We start from the raw sequence: 22995 nt of genomic DNA, 5'->3' as shown, positions 1-22995 counted from the left end.
CCCCCCGCGGCTCCCCGCGGCTCCGCCCCTCTCCCGCTGGCCGAGGCGGAGACCCTCGTCTCCCCCAATGGCCGCCGCCGCGGCTCGGCCGCGCGCGCTCTGACTGGCCAGCGACCGGCGGAGTGGCGGGGCGCGGGCCAATGGGGAGAGGCGGCTCGATGAATGGCTGCCCCGGGTGGGGAAGGCAGGAGGCGGCGATCCTGGCGGAGGGGGCCGTTCGCCAGCTCCGAGGCAGAAAGTGCCACGACTCCACACGCGCGCACGCAGCCAGCGAGCGGCCGGAGCGGACGGCGGACGGGGCGGGCGGCGTCGGGGTCGCGGTGCCTGCAGCTGCTCGGGGGCGGCTTCCTGGCGGAGGCTCGGCCGGCTCCTCTCTCCCGGTCTTGCGGCGGCGGCGGCGGCTCCTGCCCTCTCGCTCTCCCTCCCGCGTCTCCAGCTGCAGGTGAGAAACTTGAACGGGCCCTGCAGCGGCGGCCGCGGTGGCGGCGCGCGGGCCGGGCCGTCGGGGCGCCGGGGCCGGCCGCGCCGCAAGTGACACGTCTTCTTGGCGGCCCCTCCCCCGGCGGCGCCGCCCGCCGTCGCCGCGGCCGCGGCCCCTCGGGTCGGGTCGGACCCCGGGGGGCGTGTGCCGGGCCGAACCCGGCGCAGGGGCGTCGGCCGAGCGAGCCCCGCGGTGTGGACCCCACGCCCCTCGCCGTCAGGGGCCCCGCGGCGACCCCGCGGCGCGACGTGGCGCCCCCACCCTCCCCCCCGCCCGGCCGTCGGGCCGGCCCGCGCGCTCCGAAGTTGGGCGAAGAAAGTTGGCGGCGGGGCGGGGCGGCGCACAGCTGGCGGAGGAAAGGGTTAAGTTTCGGGAAGCGGCCGGATGACGTTGCCAGGCTGGAGTCCGGGCTGGAGTCGGGCTGGAGGGGTGGGGGGGCGGGCGGAAGGCGGCGGGGTGGCCGGGGGGAGGAGGGCGGGATGAATGGGGGGCCCGCGGGCCGAGTGCGCCCGCCTGCCGGCTGCGGCCCGGAGGCGCTTCGGGGGTCGGGCGGCCCCCGACGGGGCGGGCCCGGGACGCGGGGCTCCGGGGGACGCCGTGCGGGGACGGGGCTGTCCGGGGTCCGGACGCCCGGCGCCGCGATGGCAACTTCCCGGAGTGCGGGAGGCGGCTCCCTGCTCCCCCTGGCGGCGGGGCCGTGGGCACCGTTTTCTCGGCCAGGCTGCGTGGAGCCCGGCGCGAGGGCGCCCGGCGTGGGACGGGGCACCCCGTGCCCTGCCAGGCCCGGGCGGAAGCGGGCATCTCCGGCCCGGCCGGCCAAGCGCGCTGGCACCCGGCTTGCCGCCCGCCGGTCTCCCCGGCCGCGCGCCCTGGGGCAGGGGAGGACGGGCTGGGGTCCGCGCGTCCAGTGGGGCGTCCGGGAAGCTTGAGGACCTCTCCTCAAATTATAGATCATAAATGGTAGCTCGGTATGGTGTAATGGTTAAGGGAGTGGGCTACTCTTGGGGATGACCTCAGCCAAGCTGTTGAACTCCGGGTGTCGGCTTCCCTGTCTGAAAAACGGGGCTGCTGAGCGTTTCTACTTAAGAGAAAAGACGTGAAGACCCAGCACACGTAGGGAGCAGTCAACAGGTATTGGCTGTGACTGTTGGGACGAATTTTTAGGGACGTGCGGGGCAGGGGAGGGAGGTACAGTCTGGGTCTGGCTCCAGCCGGCCTGCTGCAGACACAGGGCTCTGGAAGTCCCAGGGTCTGGATTTCACCCCCCATGCCACGCTTACAGACTCTCTGCGCAGATCCCTTAACCTCTCTGAACCTGGGTTTCCTTATCTATAGCCTGGAGATAGCACCACCCTCTCACAGCAGGGTCCAGACAGCCTCGGGGGCAAATACCACCCACTCACGATAGGGTCCTCCCAGGCCAGTGCTGGGACTAACTGGGACCTTGTGCAAACACAAGGCAGTTTGGCAATAACTCCTGGAGGTCGGAGGTCAGCAGAGACTAGGAAGCACCAAGGAAATGAAACTTCAAAAGCTCTTGGGAGCCTCCCACGTTTGCCTAGTATGCTGGAACCTTGGGGGTGAGGGGTCTGGATGGCTGCTGCTGGAGTTTGGGGAAGTAGGTCCAGTAGGGCCTCACATCCCAGGCTAGAGATCTCTTCAGAACTCTGGCTGCTGCGTGTCCCCAAGCGCCAGGTCTTCTGTCCAGCACTCCCAGGAGGGACAGCTGCACGTCTTACACCAGCCTTACACAATGCGGGAGCATACATTCTACCCCTGCCTCCTGCCTTACACTTTCTCTCTGTGCCTGGTTGTCTTAACTTCCTGTTAATCTGACACCAGAGAAGTCTTGGTGATCCTGCAGCATGCTGCTTACTGTGGTGACGTCTCAGTTCCTTTATGAACTTTCCAAAGGTCAGCCCCACTATGGGCTGCCAACCTGTTTCCCTTCCAGAAAGAAGCTTCCGGTTCTGAGGTCCTGGAAATGCCACTTCTCTCTCTGTTTAAGCAAAGGAGGAAAGGTGGGGACAGACCTCCTGGTAGATTAAGTTTTCCCTTCACATGGAGCAGTGCAAACCTGGCGTGTGGGGCTCCTGGGCCCGTTGAGGCTGTCTTGGGGTTTGGATAGAAGATGTCCAGTGGGTAGAGCTACAGGCATCATGCTGTAACAGAACTCTTTTCTTTCATAGTTAGGAATCGGCCTCTGAACATCTAAAAAGAGATTAAAAAGTTAGAGTGGTACCTTGGTGCATGAATATTTTTCGGTGATGCGAGAGTTTTAAATCTCAAATCATTGAGTCACATTTGAGCAATTATGCTCTTTGCTGAAATGAGCCCTAAGTCAGCAGGCTGCAATAATTATACAGCACCAAATTCCGTTTAAGTGGTTGACTGCAAATGATTTAATGATTTAATGATAAAGTCTCAACTTTTGAGACGCCAGATTTTTTTTTTTTTGCTAAAATCTTGTTTCGAGAGAAAAAAATAATGGTCAGTCAGGATTATGAAAGCAGAGACTGTGCTATCCGTCTGTACATCCTGGACCTGCGACGGCCAAGGCCTGGCGTATAACACAATAATTGTTGACTAAATGAGGTTGATTGCCAGACCCGTTAAAATATTCTCATTAGTTATCCAGCTACTAACTCACTGGACAAATGAAGCTGAACCCAACTTGATTTTTAAGCCTTGCAGCCACCCCATTCTGTAAAGTAGGTATGGTTGTTCCCATGCTGTGGATGAGAACATGGAGGCCCAACCAGTCAGGCGGATGTCAGGCCAATTCCTGTTGCCCAGCTGCTGGGTGATGTGGGCATGGCCTTCTTAATGTTCGCCTACAGGGCTGTATAGTTCCATACTTGCTGGGACTGTAACTGTCCTGGTAGGACACGGAACTAGAAGATCAAAATTAAGAGCTTCAGTGGAAGGAAGGTGGGGGAGTCAGTTGAAAATGTGGTAATGGCGAGAAGATACGTTTAATTTCATTTCCTTTCTCAAGCATCTCCTGTGTGCTGGGCCTTCGAACACTATAAATATGAACGAGTGAGACCTAGTTCTTGTCTGAAGAAGCTACTGTCTAGAACTGTGTTGTCCAATATGGTAGCCAGATAGAGTTATTTAAACTTGAAACAATTATATTGAAATAAAATTTAAAATTCAATTCCTTAGTCACACTGGCCACATTTCAAGTGCTTGGTAGCCACGTGTTGGTCCGTGCAGATTTGGATCATTTCCATCATCACAGAAAGTTCTGTTGGACAGCGCTGGTCTAGAGGTGGCTAGTATTCTCTGTTCCTCTTGATCATTTAGAAATATTATCATGCTGAACCATATGAAATTGCCCATTCTATACATCAGAAACACTTGACTAGCGGCAGTTCATGCGCTTCAACCTAATGAGATCTCACCTTTAGAAATCTCATTGTAAATTGCATACCAAGGGAAAAAAGCGGGGAGTGTTTGGGGGGGCAGCACAGATAGTGGCCCTGCCCTGGAGAGATTCTTACTCATACCAGTAGCATCGAAATGGTCAAATGTACCAAAATCGGAAAATAGGTGTTCGGCAGAAAGCATATGGCGTGTAGGGAAAGTAAATATTTAATTCCAAGTGAGAGACCCTGGGCAAGAGAGCCACATAGCATTATGGAAAATTAACTCAGGGATGTCCTAAGAGACTGTTTTCTTAGCAGACAAATTCTGATGAGTCTTCTGAAACAGGCAATCTGACTCCCACATCTAAAAACCAGACACATCCAGTGCATTTCCTTTAAGTGCTACGAGTGGCGTGTATCTCCCACCTGTTTAGTAATGGAAGCAGCTTTAATTTGTAAAGAAAGTTTGGTAATTTCTAAATTTATTTGGGCAAGACTGGAACAGCTGCTGGTCCCTAAACCTTACACGTTCCAGTATACTGGTGTTTTCATACTTGGCTGGCATGAGTTGTTTCCTGGGTGACTGTTTGTAGGACTCTATTATGCTCCTCATAATTTTGAAAGGATCATTGGATAGTATCTGGGGGTAAAGGGCACATGTGTACAGTGACAGATGGCAATTAGACTTTGGAAGGTGAATATGATGTAGTCATCACAGAAATTGAAATATGATGTACACCTGAAATTTATATAATATTTAAACCAATGTTACCTCAATAAAAATTTTTTTTCATTAAAAACAAAGAATTTTTGAGTTCTTGGCTGTACGAGTGGGCTCACCTCAGTTCTCTATCTAGAATAACATAAAACCAAAGTTAATGAAGAACCTCAAATGATGGGGAGCTATTTACTCTCTTGGTGGTTAGAGAGGAGGTCCACTAAGATTGTGCTGGAAGTTATCAGCTATTTATAGTGATAATGAATATCACTGCTGGCTCAAAAGTTGGAATGAAAGACCATCTTAACCCCAAAGCTTTAATTGCATGCCCTCACCTGGTGGAGGTGCGAGTGAATGAGGTCTTTTGTAGGCTGTCTGGAGACTGGTTCTGAGCTGGTGGCCTGCGTGGACTGAACTTGGCCTGCCCATGAGATTTGTTTGGCCAGCCCTATATTACTAAACAATTGAGACAGTTTTTAAAAATGGAGATTTTTTTTGTTAAAATCTAGATTTTGGGGTTCTCCTGGGGAAAATTAGAATTTCTGGGCACACCAGGTCTGCTTTCTTGCATAACAACCATGGACTGTGGTCGCCCTCTCTGGGCAGGGCCTGAACTCCTGCTCACCAGCATGCCACCCTAATTTACATCACATGCTTGGGGATTGGCGGTCCCTGAGGGGGCACTGTCCAGTCCAGTATCTGAGCAGAGAGGACTGGAGGGCATTGGGTGCCGCCTGAGTGGTCACCAGTGTCTCCCGCTGGGCTGCAGCTCGGGGAGTGGGAGAAGCGCTGGTTGGGGGTTCTGATCCCAGAAGTAAGTGCTGTGACCTTGGGCATGACTTTCCTCCTCCCTGGGCTACAGTTTCCTCCTCTTGTAAAGTGAAACTAGGCCAGATGGCTCCGTCTTGCAGGCCACAAACCTGGGTTTATCCTTAACTCCTTGCTTTTTTGTCCTGGTGTCCTGCACAGAGCACATCCTGTCAGCTCCACCTTCAAAGTAGAGCTGGAATTCAGCCATTCTCACCACTGCCACCAGTACCCCGCTGGTCCAAGCCCCTCTTAGCTCTCTCCTCAGTTATTTCACTAGCTCTGAAGTGGTCTCCCTGCTTTTGCCCTCACCCCCTGCCTTCTAGTCTATTCCCAGAGCAGATCATGTCACTTCTCTGTTCAAGACCTTCCTTGGCCAGAGTCTTTACGGTGGCCTCCAAGGGCTCCGCTTTTGCTCTGGCTTCACTCCTACCATCCCCCTTGTGCTCTGCTCCAGTCACACTGGCCTCCTCCCTGTTTCTCAGGCTTTTTCTGCTTCAGGGCCTTTGCACGGGCTGTTGCTCCCCATGGGGCACTTTTTCCCAGATGGCCACGTGGCTTACTCCCCCACTTTCTTCAGGTCTGTGAAACGTTACCTCTCTGACCACCCTTTTTAAAGTGACAGGCCCTGACTGTCCTCCACTTCCACTCCTTGTGCCTCCTACTTCTCTGGATGGCTTTCTCTTCATTATCACCACCTGACATGCTGCATACGCGGCTGGCTTTGTCATCTCTGTCTCCGGAGCCTAAGCTCTACCAATGCAGGGATGTGTCTGTTTGTTTCCTGAGGTATCCCTAATGCCTGGCACAGTGACTGGCACACAGTGGATGCCCATCCTTGCTGAGTTGATGCAGAGAGGATTTTCTAGTTGCTCGAGTTCTACGAGTATATTATTATTTAGCCTGAAGTAGTCTGGATTCCTAGAGCATCAAATATAAACACGAAAACTGTATTCCACAGCCAGGTGACTTTTGGATTCCCTCCAGCCTGACTCCAGTTGGGAAGTTGACAGTTGTTGACACTTGTGGAGGGCACTGTCAAATGCGCACGATCCTGCTCTGCCAGCAGAGGCCAGGGGGTTGAGGTGACCCTTAGGGGAAGGTGTGGGCGTTTGCTCTCTCCCAAAGGCCATGAGCCTTCAGGCCAGTGATGTTTATCTCAGTGCTACCTGTTTCTCCACAGTCCATCCTCCATGCAGGGCCTCACCAGGACCGGCCGCCCCGGTGCTCGGCCCGCTCGGGGAGAGTGGCAGCGAGCATCCTGTAGCGCTACTGTGCCGCTGATGGGCGTTCGCGGGCCTCAGAGTAACTCAGCGGATCAGCAGCAACGCACTCACTGGGAGACAAAACGTTATTTTTGATTTGAACAATGTGCTGGCTCGCTCTGAAAAGTGGTGGATTTTGTGTTTAATGAGCAAGAGTGTTGCTTAGTGGTAGGAGGGAAAACTCTTCTTGTAGTTGGCGCTTCATTCTCTCTCCTTTGAGTAGACCTCCTCAGGCTGAGGCGTCAGAGGAGCCCATGAGACGACCCCCCGCCCCCCCACGTGGGCTTGCGCAGGAGCGGGGAGGTGGGGCAGGTGGCTGGTTGGAAGAGTCGTCCCAGGCCTAGCCCCAGGCTTCATTTTTCCTCCTCTCCTCCTGCTTTTGCTTTTAAGCAAAGAAATGACAAGTAGATTCTAGATTCCTAGCCCTTTCTGACGGCAGGATCTGGCCGACTCATTTTACGTGGAACACTGAAAGACTAGCTTCTGGCCCTAAGCCCAGGCGGTTGCTTTTCTGGAACTTCTCATTCAGTGGTTACATGTACAACTCAGCTACAGCAAAACTATTTCCTTTTCAATTAAGACTCATGCTGAATGGAATTAGATGTAGCTTTATTTCTGTTGAATACATTTTCATTTCTTTGTGAGTTCTAGATATTTATAGTAATAAGATAGAAAAATGTAATTTTTGGAATTTAGTAGTAATCACAGTGATTGAGGGAAGGAAAGAGTCAATGCTGAAGAGTAAATGAATTATCGACACCCTAAATGAAAGTCTTTTTAGTAATGTGTCGAGGGACATTTAAAAGGTCAACTTTAGCCACGACTCTGAAGCCCAGCCACTCTCTTCTGTGTTAAATCACTTCCCTCTTCGACGGGAAGCTCCTGAGCCGCCTTCTGAATTGTTTGATTTTTACCAGTCGGTGAGGAGGACAGCGCAGTGGGCATGGCCACGGACGGTGGGGGTCTGTGGGACAGTGAAGGCAGGAGTGACTGCCCACCTTGACCCTGGCCCAGCTGCCCCCCTGTCTTTGGTGTGGGCGACATCGCGTATGCACGTGAGAGGGCTGGGAGGTCGCAGGAGTGAAAGTGCTCTAACAGATTCTCCGGGCATTGAAGACGCTCCTCCTTCAAGAGCCGTGTGATATATTCTCCTACCAAAGTTGGCATATGTTTTTTTTTTTAACTCTTTCCTAGAGTAAAATACTCATACACAAAAATGCATTGTCATGAGTCTGCAGCTCAATAAACCTCCACAAACTAAACACCCTGTTTAACCAGCAGATCAAGAAGTACCATCTCCCACAAACTCCTCGTGTGCCCCCTCTAGTTGCTGCCCATCCCGGAGGGTGACTACTCTCCTGATTATTCCAGCGCACAGATTGTTCCACCTGTGTTTGAACTCGACGTAAACAAATCACATGGCATATGCTCTTTTGTGTCTTCCATTCACCATTATGTGTGCAATTCGGGCTAGTTCTCTCTCATTGCTATGTAGTACTCCAGCGTGTGACTACGTCAAGTTTATCCATTTCACTAGGGATGGGTTCTTGGATAGTTTCTAATTTAGGCCTTAAATGTAAAAAAAATTACATTATATTATAAAGTATAAAGTCTTGCCTCTGACTTTGGTGAGCACTTGTCCACTTTTCCATTGGGTCTGTTCCTAGGAGTGGGATTGCAGGGCCACAAGGAGGCATGTGCCCAGCTTTAGGAGAGAGTGCCAGATTTTTTCCCAAGGGCTGGTACTAATTTATACTCCCACCAGCAGTATATGAGAGCTTGGAGTATATTATACAATGGCTGACTTCTAACAGGAACCAGAATGAAGTTTGAGTTGCCATTGTTATTAATAAGAAGTAACTTGGGGCCGGCCCGTGGCTTAGCGGTTAAGTGCGCGCGCTCCGCTACTGGTGGCCCAGGTTCAGATCCCGGGCGCGCACTGACACACCGCTTCTCCGGCCATGCTGAGGCCACGTCCCACATACAGCAACTAGAAGGATGTGCAACTATGACATACAACTATCTACTGGGGCTTTGGGGGAAAAAAAAAGGAGGAGGATTGGCAATAGATGTTGGCTCGGGCCGGTCTTCGTCAGCAAAAAGAGGAGGATTAGCATGGATGTTAGCTCAGGGCTGATCTTCCTCTCACACACACAAAAAAGTAACTCACTCTTGCTGCAGTTCTCCTTTGTCATAGAGAAGCGGGGGTTTGGCTGTGAAATTCCTTAATAAAAGGTGGGCTTTCCAAAGGGCCTGTGAAAGAGGGTCAGATTTTATTGCCAAAGAACAAATGCTGTCTCTTAGCCAGCAGCTCTTCTGGTGGTAGTTAGGGAAGGGAGGAGTTCAGCAGAGTCTGGTATGGAGATTGAGTTCTTCATCAGGTCCCGCCCCCCCCCCCCCCCCCCCGGGTTAATATAATGAGTGCTGGAGTATTAAGTGGATTTCTTAAAAACACAGGAGCCAGCAGTTGCGGACCAGATGTCATTCAGCCCTGACCCACACATTTCTAATCTGAAAGGCCGCCCACCTCCTGCAATCCCTGTGCAGAGGCCGGGGTTGGTGGTGCAGGGACACTCCCCTCGTCCCGGGATTGATGGATATGCAGATAGGGATTTGGAAGTCTCCCGTGCACAGCCAGCCCTCCTGTCACGTAGCAGGGATGCTCTCCTTTCTCTTTTCAGAGTTTGGTTGGCTGGGATTTGGTTTGTCGAGGAGTGACAACAGTGCCAAAGGTCCAAAGCTGAAAGAAGGAATGGGCACTGTGTTTCTGGTGATAGGGTAGACTGGGTGGTCTGGACCAGTCTCTGGGGTGGGGTGGGGCAAGTGCTACATAACAGATAAAAACACCTTCTGAAAGCATTGAATGGCTTGGAATATAGTGAGGAAGATAGTTGGGAGGCCAGAAACTCAGTAAAAGGAGTGACTCTGGACGGTAATGCACAACCCTGAGGGCGTTTGGCAAATTGGGCAAACCCTGAGGTTTGATGGCACCTCTGGGCAGAGTGGGCAGAGATCTAGGTGGGCAGCTCTATATAGCTGGAGCCACAGAGGGCTGCTACACCTCCAGGGAGAAGGCGAGTCAGAAGTAAGCCCATTCCCCTCCTGAGAAGTTGTCCTCACAGCTTGTCCCTCATGCAGATCCCATGACCTAAGTGGTAGGAAATTCTCAAGCCGATTTTAAAATTCTTTATTTTACAGTCCACCCAGGCAGATAGTGCCCCTTGGTCAGTCTACAAGCAAGCAGATCTCTGAAGGACTGCACCTGTATCCTAGGCTCAGGGAAGCCCCAGGTGTAATTTTCACAGGAAAACGAGCAGTCCCTAGGTAAGGGTAACTAAGCACAAAGAATGCAGAGCACTGTGAATGAGGACCAGCAGAAACAGATCCGTGAAAACACAAGGCAGTGGAGGGGTTGACACCGATTGCAAACAACACTTCCTACTATTCTTAAAGTACTAGACGAGATCGACAGTGCCTCCAAGGAAAGGAAGCAGTAAAATGACCTAGCAAATTTGAAAAAGAAATCAGGTACAACTTCTAGACATGAGCAGCTCAATAATTGTAATTAAAAACCCAGATTGAAGAGAATAAATGAACTGGACGATCGAGCAGAAGGAAATATACAGATTTCATCCTACAACCAAACAGATGAATAATTTGTAAGACCAATTAAGAATCCAGGCAGGTAGACTGAGAAGTGCATTTAATTATGGTTCCAGGAGAGGAGAGATTATGGGACAAAGTCAGCATATGATGAGATAATGACTGAGAATTTTACAGAAGGATGAGACACCCATCCGAAAAAAGAAAAAAAAACCCATGTAGACAGTATAGTGATACAGCAGCCGAAGGAAGAAATCAAGAGTCAGGGTGAAGTGAAGGTCACTTTTTTTTTTTTAAAGATTTTATTTATTTATTTTTTCCCCCCAAAGCCCCAGTAGATAGTTGTGTGTCATAGCTGCACATCCTTCTAGTTGCTGTATGTGGGACGCGGCCTCAGCATGGCCGGAGAAGCAGCGCGTCGGTGCAGGCCCGGGATCCGAACCCGGGTCGCCAGCAGTGGAGCGCGCTCACTCAACCACCAAGCCACGGGGCCCGCCCCGTGAAGGTCACTTTTAAGACGAAAACCGGGACGGTTACTTACCGACAGATCTTCACCAAAGGAAATTCTCAAGGATGTTCTTCGAATGAAAGTAATGCCAAATGGGGAGAGTGAGATGTACAAGCAAGGAAGGATAGAGAAGGTGGTAATATTTGGGCAGCTCTAACTAATGTAAAAGAATAATAATAATGTTGGCAGTGGGGAGGGGGCTGAAAAGGGATAGGATTAAATACATGAAAACAATAACATGAAATTAAAGGGGTAATGGAATTAGTGGAGAAGAGTAAAGTTTTGTTTAACTTTGAACTTTGTGAATGCTGCATGTTATTAGTTTTTAAAGGTAATTACTAAAGAATAGAAAGTGTATTCTGTAATAGTAGAGGGGGAAAAAATAGTGTGATTAAAAAACAATCCTGGGCTGGCCCCGTGGCATAGCGGTTAAGCACACGCGCTCTGCTTCTGGGGCCCAGGGTTCGAAAGTTGGGATCCTGGGCACACACGATGCACCACTTATCAGGCCACGCTGTGGCGGCGTCTCATATAAGGTAGAGGAAGATGGGCACAGATGTTAGCCCAGGGCCGGTTTTCCGCAGCAATAAGAGGAGAATTGGCAACAGATGTTAGCTGAGGGCTAATCTTCCTCACAAAAAAAAAAAACAAAAACAAAAACCGGAAAGGAGATAAGAAAGGAGACACAAAGAACCCTAGGACTGGTGGGAAAATAGCTCAAAATAAGATTATAGATTTAAACTCAAATATATCAGCATTCATATTAAATGTAAATTTACTAAATACTCCAGTTAAAACATACAGATATATTGGATTTGAAAAATCCAGCTCTTGTGCTGTTTACAAGAAGTAGGATGAAAATAAAGAACAGAAGAAGATATACTATGGAAATATTATTTCAAAACACTAGTGTTATTATTGTTATATAAAATAGACTTCAACAAACAAAAAATATTATAGAGAGAAAAGGTCACTTCATAATGGTCACAAAATATATAAAACAAAAATTGATAGAATTACCAGTAATGGTCAAATCTTTAATCGTAGTAGAGAATTTTAGCACATGCTCTCATTAATTGACAGCTAAGCAGACAAAAATCAAAAAGGATTAGAACTTTGAACAAAATTAGGAATGTGGTCTATCTATGACTATATATAAATAAAACACTGCAGCCCGCTAATGCTACATATTTGGCTTCAAAATTTTCAAAGATTGGCTGTATACAGGGTCTTAAAGTAAAAGTAAACAAATATCAAAGGATTGAAATTATATAGAGAGAGTAGATAGTCTGACCACAGTTGAGTTAAACTAGAAATAAGAATAAAAAGATAAATAGAGGGGCCAGCCTGGTGGCTTAGCGGTTGAGTGCGCGTGCTCCGCTACTGGCGGCCTGGGTTCGGACCCCGGGCGCGTACCAATGCGCCGCTTCTCCAGCCATGCTGAGGCCGTGTCCCACATACAGCAACTAGAAGGATGTGCAACTATGACGTACAACTAGCTACTGGGGTTTTGGGGAAAAAAAGGAGGAGGATTGGCAATAGATGTTAGCTCAGAGCCGGTCTTCCTCAGCAAAAAGAGGAGAATTAGCATGGATGTTAGCTCAGGGCTGATCTCCCTCACAAAAAAGTAAATAAATAAATAAAACTATTTAAAAAAAAAAAGTGTAGGATGTAGCTAAAATATTATTTACAAGGAAATTTATAACTTTCCATACGTTAAAAAAGAAGAAAAGATGAAAATGAATGAGCTAAGTAAGCATCTGTCTTCAGAACTTACAAAAGGCGAAATAAACCAATCAGAAGGAAGTAACAATGAGAAGGAATTAATGAAACAGAAAGTAAATATGCAGTAGAGAAGTTCAACAAAGCCAAAACTTCATTCTTACAAAATATGAATGATGTTGACAAATATCAAGCAAAATTGATCAAGAAAAAGTGAAAAAGATCAGATAATCAGTATCAAGAATGTAAAATGGGACTTCACTGCAGATATGGTTGACATTAAAAAGATACATGATTATTATGAACAACTTGTGCAGCATAAAAATAAATTAAATCAGTGTCATAGGTATTTATTAAAAATATCTGAAGGATCCAGAGGAGGGGGCTGTACCATATATCATACATAGAAGACCTTCTGTACATTTGAACATGGTAATAATTTTGCAAGTTCTGATAACATGTTATATTTTCCTAGAAATTTATTTATCAAGACTGAACCAAGAACCTGATAAAAAGGATATCTATAAAAAGCCCGTAGCAAACATCACACTCAGTAGCAAGACACCTAAATCTTCACCTTTGACGTCAGGAAAGACAGGCTGCTGTTTCTTCTCTGGAGCGTCGTGTTGCAGGTCCTATACCCTGTGCAAAAATTTAAGAAAAGTGAAGCAGAAGATATGAAGATTGGGAAGAGAGGAGCAAAACTGTGATTCAAAGGCAGTGCGCTTAAATATGTAGTAAAGTTGTTTAAAAATCTACAAATATGTTACTAGAATTAGGCAAGGTTGTTGGGGGAAAAAATCACCCTACAGAAATCAATTACTTTTCTATATACCAGCAACAAAAAGAAAATGGAACTTAAAAGAGACACCATTTGCAATAGTGTAAAAACTATGAAAAACTAAGAAATAACTGTTGCCAAAATGTGTAAGACCCCACAGTGCGTTATTTTCCTCTACCAGGACACCTGTGTTTTTCTGTTTAGCTGTGGTCTATGTAAGCATATAACCCTATAAATGAGTGACCCCTATCCTGATGTCATGTTTAGTAGTGCCTTCATTCAGCAAACACTCGATAAGTGTTGGTGTGCTGAGGTTTGCTTGGATACGGTGCTGAAGTTTGATGCGGGCTTTCTGGGAACGTGGTGTCTTCTGCACTAAGAGTTGTGTCGTGGGCCAGCATATCTTGACTGTGCGTGTCCATTTTGAGAAGTCAGCGTTCCCGATTCCTACCTTGGAGGCGTGCTGTCTTCATTAATGAGGTGAAGCCTGTAGGCTTCTTGTAAGCTCTCAGAAGATTTAGATCTGTTTAAGTACCTACTTTTCCCAAGACTGTCATTTTGGAGAAACACAAAAACATGTCAATTCTTTATTTTTTCCCTTAGGCATAGAAATTGAATCTGAAATGGCCGATAAATAAGCAAAAGCTTAAAATAGAATACATTTCTATTTTTAGCGTTTCAATCTTTCTTTAAAATAAGTAGCATTGTTTCTTTAAAGTAGGAAGTCAGTTATTTTCATCCTCTGAAAACATGATATAAATGATTTCAGAATACGTCTTTTAAATTACTGTATTTTCTCTTAGTTTTCTCTGGGTTAAAAAAAAAAATCGGAGATTACACTTAACATTTTAGATCAGATGATCTGAAAACTTTCTTCTCCAAACATTTAGAAATGTCAGATAAAGTAAACGAGCATTCTTTAAAAAGCATAGCTGAGCTTGTAAAGTAGTAGAAGAGATTACCAGAGGCCATAAACCAAGGGTGAGGGGAGTGACTGGGACCAGGAGTAAACTGACCCTGAGGTGTGGGTGGGGCATTGTCTTTGGCCTTCCGCTTTAATGTCCAGGTGGGGACAGGGCTTTGTCTAAGGTGGGGAGTGAGACCTGAGCCTCCCCTCATACACCCATGTAAAACCTGTGCCCTTGAAGGGGCACAGGCTCAAGGAAAGGACAGACCGGTGTCTTCGGTGGCAAGGTGGCAAGGGAAGACAACACATGGAGCTTATCTGTTTGTCCTGAGGCAGGGGAGGCAAAGTCTCTGAAGAGTTGGTAACCGGAGGTCCATGCCTCCTGTAAAAATTAGTGCTTGGCTGCTGATTTCTCTGAGCACCTGATTGAAGCAAAGATAAAATAGTTCTTTAGAGACAGTCCCACAACTCAGCCCAGACAGATTGCCACTGATAAAATACCATCAGAGACATGCTACAAAATCACTACTAAAGATATAAAAGTGGGTAATGAAAAACATTAATGGAAAACAATAATACTAGGAAAAAAGCCAGGCTGACTTGAAAAAAACAAATAAAATACCTCAAAAGACTGATTATAGAGCTGGTTAAATTCAGCTGAAGAGACAATTGGTGAAGTGGAACATACGTCTGAGGAGTTTCCCAGATGGTAACACAGGAGACTGAGGTCTAGTGAGGAATTATACCACAAGGAAACAGGGGCAGGAAAGTTTTCAAGGAACTAAGTGGCCAAGGGTTTTCCAGAACTGATGAAAACATGACTCTTCAAGCTCAGCATAATGAGCCTGAATAAAGTAAATAAAAATAAATACACACCTAAAAATACTTTGTTGAATCTATAGAACCCCAAAGATGGATCTAAAAGTATGAGAGATTTTTTTTTTAAATGGTATTATAAAGGAATGACAGATTGAGTGACAGGGTATTTCTCAGTAGTACCTACCTCCTACCCCCCAAAAAGCCAGAAGACAAAATAATATCTTCAAAGCAGTGAGAGAAAATTAACTGTGAGCATGGAGTTCTATACTCAGTTAATCCATTCCTGAAGAATGATGAGGGTGAAGTAAAGGACTTTTTTCAGGGCTCTAAGGATTGAGAAAGTTTATCAAGTAGAGATCCAATGGGGGCCGGCCCCGTGGCTTAGCAGTTAAGTGCGTGCGCTCCACTACTGGCGGCCGGGGTTCGAATCCCGGGTGCACACCGACGCACCGCTTCTCTGGCCATGCTGAGGCTGCGTCCCACCGTACAGCAACTAGAAGGATGTGCAGCTATGACATACAACTATCTCCTGGGGCTTTGGGGGAAAAAAAACAAAAAGGAGGAGGATTGGCAATAGATGTTAGCTCAGAGTGGGTCTTCCTCAGCAAAAAGAGGAGGATTAGCATGGGTGTTAGCTCAGGGCTGATCTTCCTCACGATAGATAGATAAGATAGATAGATAGATAGATAGATAGATAGATAGATAGATAGAAGAGATCCTTGCTGAAAGAACTAGTTGAGGATGTACTTTGGGAAGACACAGAAAGAAGGGAGTGGATCCAGGAAGCAGTGATGAGCAAATAAAGGGGTAAACATTTGGGTAATTTAAACATCAGCTGTCTGGAAAAAGTGACTAGTTTTGGTGTGTGTGATGGAGAAGGAGCTCATGGCAGATGGAAGGGCACCAGACTCAGGCCTTTTACGGGTCTTCCACTGGTGGGGAAGTGGCATTGGTGAAGTCAGGTCAGGGATGCATGTTAGGAAGATATAAGGATAAAAAACATTTTAATCATAATTTTAGTACTCACTAAAAAAATAGAAATAGAATGTATAACTTCCGAACACCATGGAGGAACAGGGGATAAAACTTAAGTAGATTAGTAGAATGCAAAAAAGAAGGGAAGAATGAGCTAAGAAAAAGTATTATAAATAGGAATCACAAGATAAGGGTATAAATGAGTCCAGTTGTATAGGAAATCACAGTAGATGCTGATGAAGTAAACCTACCAGTTAAAAAGACAATTTGCTACACTGTTCCTAAAATAAATCTGGCTATATGCTATTTTTAAGAGCTCCACTTACAACATAGGAACACAGAAAGGTTGCAAGTAAAGAATAGAAAATGATTCTAGGCCAATATTAACCCCCAAAAGTTGGTATAACTTTTAAAATAATCAGACAAACTAGACTTCAATGAAAAAAATCATTATTATGGACAAAGAGGGTCACTATATAGGCGGGAAAAATAGTGGGTACTTTATCAGGAAGATGTAACACTTCTGATCTTACGTTCACCTAATGAGATGGCCTCCAAATAAAGCGCAAGTTGACAGATTTCCCAGGAGAAATTGGTAAATCCATTGATCTTGGTGGGAGATTGTTAAAGCTCTCAATAGCTATTAGATTAAGCAGGCAAAAAACAAGTATGCTTCTGTAGAAGATTATTAAGCCAGAACTAAGAATACACGTAGAAACTTTCACTCCATAGGGTACATGTGTATTTATAAAAATGGACCACAGTCTAACAAAACTCACCAAATACAATCTAAATCAGTGTTTTTCAAACTGTAGGCCCAGTCTACTGTGGGCTTCAAAGTCAATTTAGTTGGTTGTGAAAAACTTTTTAAAATTTTTTGGTGGCGTAGAAGATACCAGTGCATCACACATACTAATATTGAGTTGTTTCATGAAAGTTTTATTATTTATATGTATATACATACATATACCTGTCATATTAGTGTGCATTTATGTGTGTGTGTGTCCTGTGTCATGTAAAAAATTATTTTTCTGGATCATGGTTAAAGGTCTGAAAGCTTTGACCTATATCACACAGAACGGATTCTCTGATGACAGTGTGATTAAATTAGGAATTATCAATGATAATTCAAAGCCCCAATGTGTTAAGGACACAGCCACCTCGCAAGTCAAAGAGATCATATAGGGATTAGAAAATACTGACAACAGAACACTAATGAAAATACTGTGTGTTGTGGCTTGTAGAGTGAAGCTATGGCAGTACTTCGAGGGAAATTTATTGCCTTAAATGTTTGCTACAAGAAAAGAGAAAGCCCTGAAAATTAGTAAGTGTCCATGTCAAGAAGGTAGAACAGAATAAACCAATGGAAGTTGGAGGAAGGAATAATGAAAATTAATTACACAGGCATACCTCAGAGATAATGCAGGTTGTGTTCAGACCACTGCAGTAAAGCAAGTCACACACATTTTTTGGTTTCCCAGTGCATATAAAAGTTATGTTTACGCTATACTGTGGTCTATTACGTATGCAATAGCATTACAGCTAAAAAAAAATGTACTTACCTTAATTAAAAGATACTTTATTGCTAAAAAATAGTGGCCATCATCTGAGCCTTCACTAAGTTATCATCTTTTTGCTCGTTGAGGGTCTTGTAAAAGTAATATCTGCAAAGTGCAACAAAATGAGGTATGCCTGTATGGATTGGATCGCACACCCAAAAGCTAGTTATGGAGTCATCCTTGAAATTGAAACAGCAGTTAAAAATCAGCTCTCTACCTGCCCTCCACCCTCTACAAACAGGTCTGTAAACACCAGATCCTGACAGTTTCATAGGCAAGTTCTTCCAAACCTACAAAGAACAGGGGAAAGGGGTGATCCTTAATTAGCTCATTTTATGAGACTTGAGTGACCTTGCAGCCAAGACCACTAAGAACCGTCTGTGTGACCTCTGACTTTCCTCGCTTAAATGCACACACACAAGGCCCACATAAAAATGTGAATCACGTCTAGTGATATGTTAAAAAAGACCCACCATCAAGAAGTGTTTATAGTATAAGAACCATCTGTGAGTTAACATTACAATATATATTATTGTAATTCAACCCATTTCAGATTAGAGAAGATGTCAAGTGATAAAAAGCATTTGCTAAAATACAGTACTCAGTTGTCAAAAGAAAAGAAAAGGTAACTAGGAGTGTAAGATAGCTTAACCTGATAAAAAGTTTCTACTAAAAACCCACGGTCAACACCACATCTAATAGTGAAACTTAGAAGTGGAGACTCGGGTGAGACCAGGAAGTCCCCCCTCTGACCCTGACCAGCACTGCTGCAGAGGTCTTAGCCAGTTCTGTGAGACAAGGAAAAGAAAGGAGAGCTAGTGCAGCTTAAAAAGCAAGAAACAATACTGTCTTTTTTCTTAGGTGATTTTCTTTTTTTTATGAGGAATATCCAAGAGAATCTACAAACTTCTAGATTTGACAAGTTTAGTGTACCTGGGTAAATGGCTCATATGCAAAAGTGAATAGCTTTGCTGGTTGTCTACAGCTAGAAACAGAAAAAGTAATTTACAAAAGATGTCTTTTCCCAGTACATTTAAAAATAGCGATAACCTAAATTTAACAACAAACAAGATGGGTAAGACTTTTATAGAGAAGATCATAGAAGCTCTTTGCAAGTAAGGAGGAACATTTTAATCAATGTAGTGCTCTAGCATACTATATTCATTGATGGCAAGCTCCCACAGTTGTACAGTGTCAGTTCTCTCTAAGTTCTTCTGTAAATTCAGCACGATACCAGTAGAATCCCAGTAGAATTTTTGGAGGGGATGTATAGGCCAAAAATGTGGTGTTGATGCAGGGCATAGATAAATATAGCAGTGGAACAGTGTGGAGTCCAGTAGGAGATCCACACATATTTCAGACTTGTGGGACAGAGGGTGGCTGTGTAAGTTGGGAGGGGCTTGGGGGTAGACCAGTCAGGAAATGGTGCTGGGTCATTAAACTGATGGGGAAAAGTTATGACACTATTTCTTATCATTTGCCAAAGCAAATTCCAGGTGATTAAAAAACCATGAAAAGCATTACTGAGGTTTTTAGAAGAAAATAATTTCTAAACAATAAGATGACTCTGTTCATAATGGTTGGAACCTGGGTGGCAGGGGGTCACGGGTGTAAGGGAGATTTTTCACTCTATATGAACCATCTCGTTCTTTTTGAGTCTTGACCTGGAGGGATGTATTGCCTCTATCCAACATAAATGAGTGATTATTTAAGTTTAAAGGATAGTAACACTTTTTCCATAAAAAAAAGAGAAAGGAAACTGATTCTCCCTATGGCAGTAGGGTAGTAGCTGTGAAACAAGAATGACAAACCATAAAGGCAAATGTTAGTAAATTGGACTCCATTAATAGGTAATTTGAAAACCACTATATTGGTTGAAAGAGAAACCATAGACTTCAACATGTCTAAAACAATAAATGATTAATATCCAAAATATGTAAAGGACACCTATAAATCAGAAAAAAAAAAGACAACCCACTAGAAAAATGGGCAAAAGATATGAGCAGGTAGCAGACAGTAAAAGAAATCGGAAGGGCTAGTAGCCGTGGGAGATACGATGTCACCTCCATTCAACTGGGCCGTGTCTCAGGTTTGACCACAGTAGGAAACATTGACAGAGAGGTGGAGGGAGGAGGCCTTTGCGGAACTACGCCTTTGTGGAGCAGTTGGGCAGCGACTGGTGGCGTAACCATGCCCCCCCCGTGACCCAGCAGGTCCAGTTCTAGGTACATCCTTGAGGAATCTGTACAGGGGACAGGGAAGCTGGGACACATGTCACATTACAGTTCTGTGTGAATAGCATACGTTTTTAAAACCTAAATGCCTGGTAGGAATATGGACCCATTTCCATTTGTGATCTGGTTACATAACATAGGAGTTAAAATGAACTAAAACTGTGTATTTATACAAATAAATATCAAAAACAAAGTTTAATTCAAAAAGTGTTGCCCAATGATAACCTACAGTAGTGTCATTTCTATAGCATTAACCAACACTGAAGCAATACTGGGTTTTGTTTGTGGAGATACATTTGTAATGTAAGCGTAAACATGAGTGGAGGTGCTTAGTGACACATTCTGGGTGCTGGTTTTCTCTGGAAGGAGAGATGATAGACATATTTGATAAACCTGGGTGGTGGGTAAACGGATATTCACAATATTATTCTTACTCTTTTGTCTATTTGAAATATTTTATAATATTCAAAAAATCAGGAGGTGGTGATCCTGGTGCAGCTGTATCTGTCAGGGTCTCTGGTCATTGTCATTCTGTTTTGGTTTCCTAAACTTTTCCTGATGGGTCACCTTGTGCCCAGGAAATGGATCTGGAGCCCCCCCACACGTGGCCCACGGCAGAGCAGCTGGCTAGTGATGAGACCTAGCCCCAGGCTTCTTTCATAAAACCTACCCAAATCCCAATTACCAAACTGGACTGGACTGGCCAGGCCACAGGCCTATATTCCATGTCTAAAAGATTTGGGGCTTCCACTTATTTTTGTTCCCTCAACTCTTACCCCTAGGAACAGAAGAAAAGCTATTCTCTCAAGACCCTCAAGGTGGGCCAGTGAGTTTCCACCAGCCAAGCCTGGGAGTGGTCCCCGAGCCCACTGGTGGCCTCCTGCTTTCTTCACCTTTCTGCTTTACACTCTAACCGTGCTAGCAATAGTAAGTCAAAGTACATATTTCGTAGAAGTTTCTGGAATTGACAGAATGTGGGTTCTTTGTGGTCAGCCCATACAGGATATGGGCGGGCACACATGTGGCCTAATTCTTTGCCTACCTGGGTGTGGCCGTGGGGGAGATTCCTGCTGGGGGTCCTTCTGTCACAGTGATGAGTGGTGATGAGTTCAGAAGCAAGGCCCCTCGAGTGCTGATCTTAGAGCACATTTGGAAGCATTGCTGGCTCTGTCGTGCCCGTGAGTCAGGGGTCTCCCATGGTGTGTCTACCCCAGCTGAGCTGACGCTGCAGAGTGGCAGGAAGGCTGGCTTTCGTTTAGATTCTGAGGTGACATGGCCTTAGCCTTAAATGTTTCAGCATATTGCTACTTAACACTAGGGCTTTTCATTTTCCTGTGAAAGATTTCTTTTAAAGAAATTCTAACTCAGAAATTAGTGGTGAGGATGTAATTCCTTTTTGGAGCAGCCCATTCTGCAGAAATTGGGAAGACACATTTGTGCTGCTATCAAACATACAGTTATGTGGGGGTCCGGCCCTGTGGCGTAGCAGTTAAGTGTGCGCACTGTGCTGCTGGTGGCCCGAGTTCGGATCCCTGGCACGCACTGACGCACCGCTTGTCAGGCCATGCTGTGGCGGCGTCCCACATAAAGTGGAGGAAGGTGGGCACAGATGTTAGCTCAGAGCCGGTCTTCCTCAGCAAAAAGAGGAGGATTGGCGTGGACGTTAGCTCAGGGCTGATCTTCCTCACAAACAAACAAAAAAAACAAAAAAAAAACCGTACAGTTAGGTGCGCCACAGAGGAAAAATGTTCTCCCAGGCTTGCTTTTCTCAATTCTGTTCTCTCAAAAGAGAATATGTTTTTGTACCCATGTTTGCCTAACCTAGTAAGATTAAAGGCTGATTTTTCAACCCTGGCTTTTCTGCCTAAACCATGTGTCTGCACAGAGCCTGCAGTGCTAGGCAGGGAGCAGGCCCCACTGTAGGAGGCCCGTGACCTCATCGGCCTGGTGACCCTGCGGCTCCACGGGAAACCGCCCCTCGAGCGCATAGTTGTTGGTTGGGAAGCCACTCAGGGCTATGGAGCCAGGGGGACCCAGGTCCCTGACGTTATGCTGCCTCTGGAGACGGGGAATGTTTCAGAGGATTTTTGTCATCTGAATAGACTGAATATAGTGATTATAATGTAGTTTTTGCACGTGAATGTGTCCACATTGGCAAAGTTCTGAGAGGTCCTTGTGAGGACCCAGAGTTTTGGTTGGTGGATGCCCACCAAGAAATGGAGGTTGCACATAGAACGTTTGAAGCCTTTTGTCCCTGTCTTCCCACCCACAAGATCCCTCCAGGGCTGAGTGGGGCATAGTTTCCTTTTCAGCAGTTAGCTTGTGAGTGTATTCCTGGAAGGGCCAATTGGGGACAGCTTCTCTTGACTGTCACATATGAGGGCACTGTGGCTGTGGATCATGCTGTTGTAACCCATGGCCAGGGGTCAGAATCCACTTGCCTAGAATTCAAAGGCTCCATGAGCCCGCCTGGGACTTCTTTGCAGAGGTTACTACTGGAATGAAGAGTTTGACTGGGTCCTGCAGACCCAGAGTGATATTCTGGAAGAAGTAGGTGTCACAGCTGCAGCTGGTGGAGTTACCACTGTGGAAAGCACATGCTGTGAAGTTTTGTCAGGAGTGCATTTTAAACCCTCTTGCAAGGGTTTTATTTGAAAGGCACAGTGAAATCGTGTGTTGTTCGGTGATGAAAGTGATTTTTCTTAAAACATAATGCTGAGACATTTAAAACAATCTCTTAGTCCCTTTACAATGCCCTAATGTCAAAATTTGGATTTCATGATTGTTATTTAGAAATTCCCACTCTGTTTCCCCCCCACTCCCAACGGGAGAGAGCCCTGGACCTGGCCTACCACAGAGGCTAGAGATTTTGGGGGTTCATGCAAGTGGGGTACCGATCATGCCGTTCACTTCTCCCCTCCACTCCCTTTTCTCTTTCCACCTTCCCTTAGCCCTTCTCACTCTCGCATTCTGTTCACTGATTCCATCGCTGATCTTCTTTAAGGGGCGTATGCTCTGTTTCTCACTCTCCAGCTCAGGGGACTGGGAATTTGGTAATAGCATCAAAATTAGTTGGTAAAAGTTGAGTGTATCCAGGTAAATAAGACCTCTTGGAGTTCCTCACTGAAGTTGAACTTTGCCTGGGCTGTCAGTCAGGAAGGTGTGGACCTGGCTGCCTCTGACCCTTTGGACTTTGGTCCATGGGCAGTGAGAAGGGGTGGTTTGTCCTCTTGGTTTGGAGGGTG

At 46.0% G+C, this 22995-nt stretch overlaps 1 protein-coding gene across 8 annotated transcripts in view; it reads left to right on the top strand.

Annotated features, from left to right (window-relative positions):
• The first annotated feature begins 303 nt into the window (after window positions 1–303).
• The window catches only part of RRBP1 (ribosome binding protein 1), a 67377-nt gene continuing 44685 nt past the window's right edge, over window positions 304–22995 (top strand). For 6 of the 8 annotated variants that reach the window (XM_087445652.1, XM_087445650.1, XM_087445649.1 and 3 more), the window contains exon 1: window positions 304–442. The gene's annotated coding sequence lies outside the window, so the exon portion shown is untranslated. Of the gene's footprint in view, window positions 443–20564; window positions 20678–22995 lie in introns of those variants that run through there. The other 2 variants (XM_087445653.1, XM_087445647.1) reach the window with 2 other exon arrangements.

The sequence above is a fragment of the Ceratotherium simum genome, chromosome 21 (assembly GCF_057802395.1).
Source record: "Ceratotherium simum simum isolate JZ-2026a chromosome 21, ASM5780239v1, whole genome shotgun sequence".
Taxonomy (NCBI): Eukaryota; Metazoa; Chordata; class Mammalia; order Perissodactyla; family Rhinocerotidae; genus Ceratotherium; species Ceratotherium simum.
The sequence above is the reverse complement of the archived record's forward strand: the minus strand, read 5'-3'. Positions and strand labels throughout refer to the sequence as shown.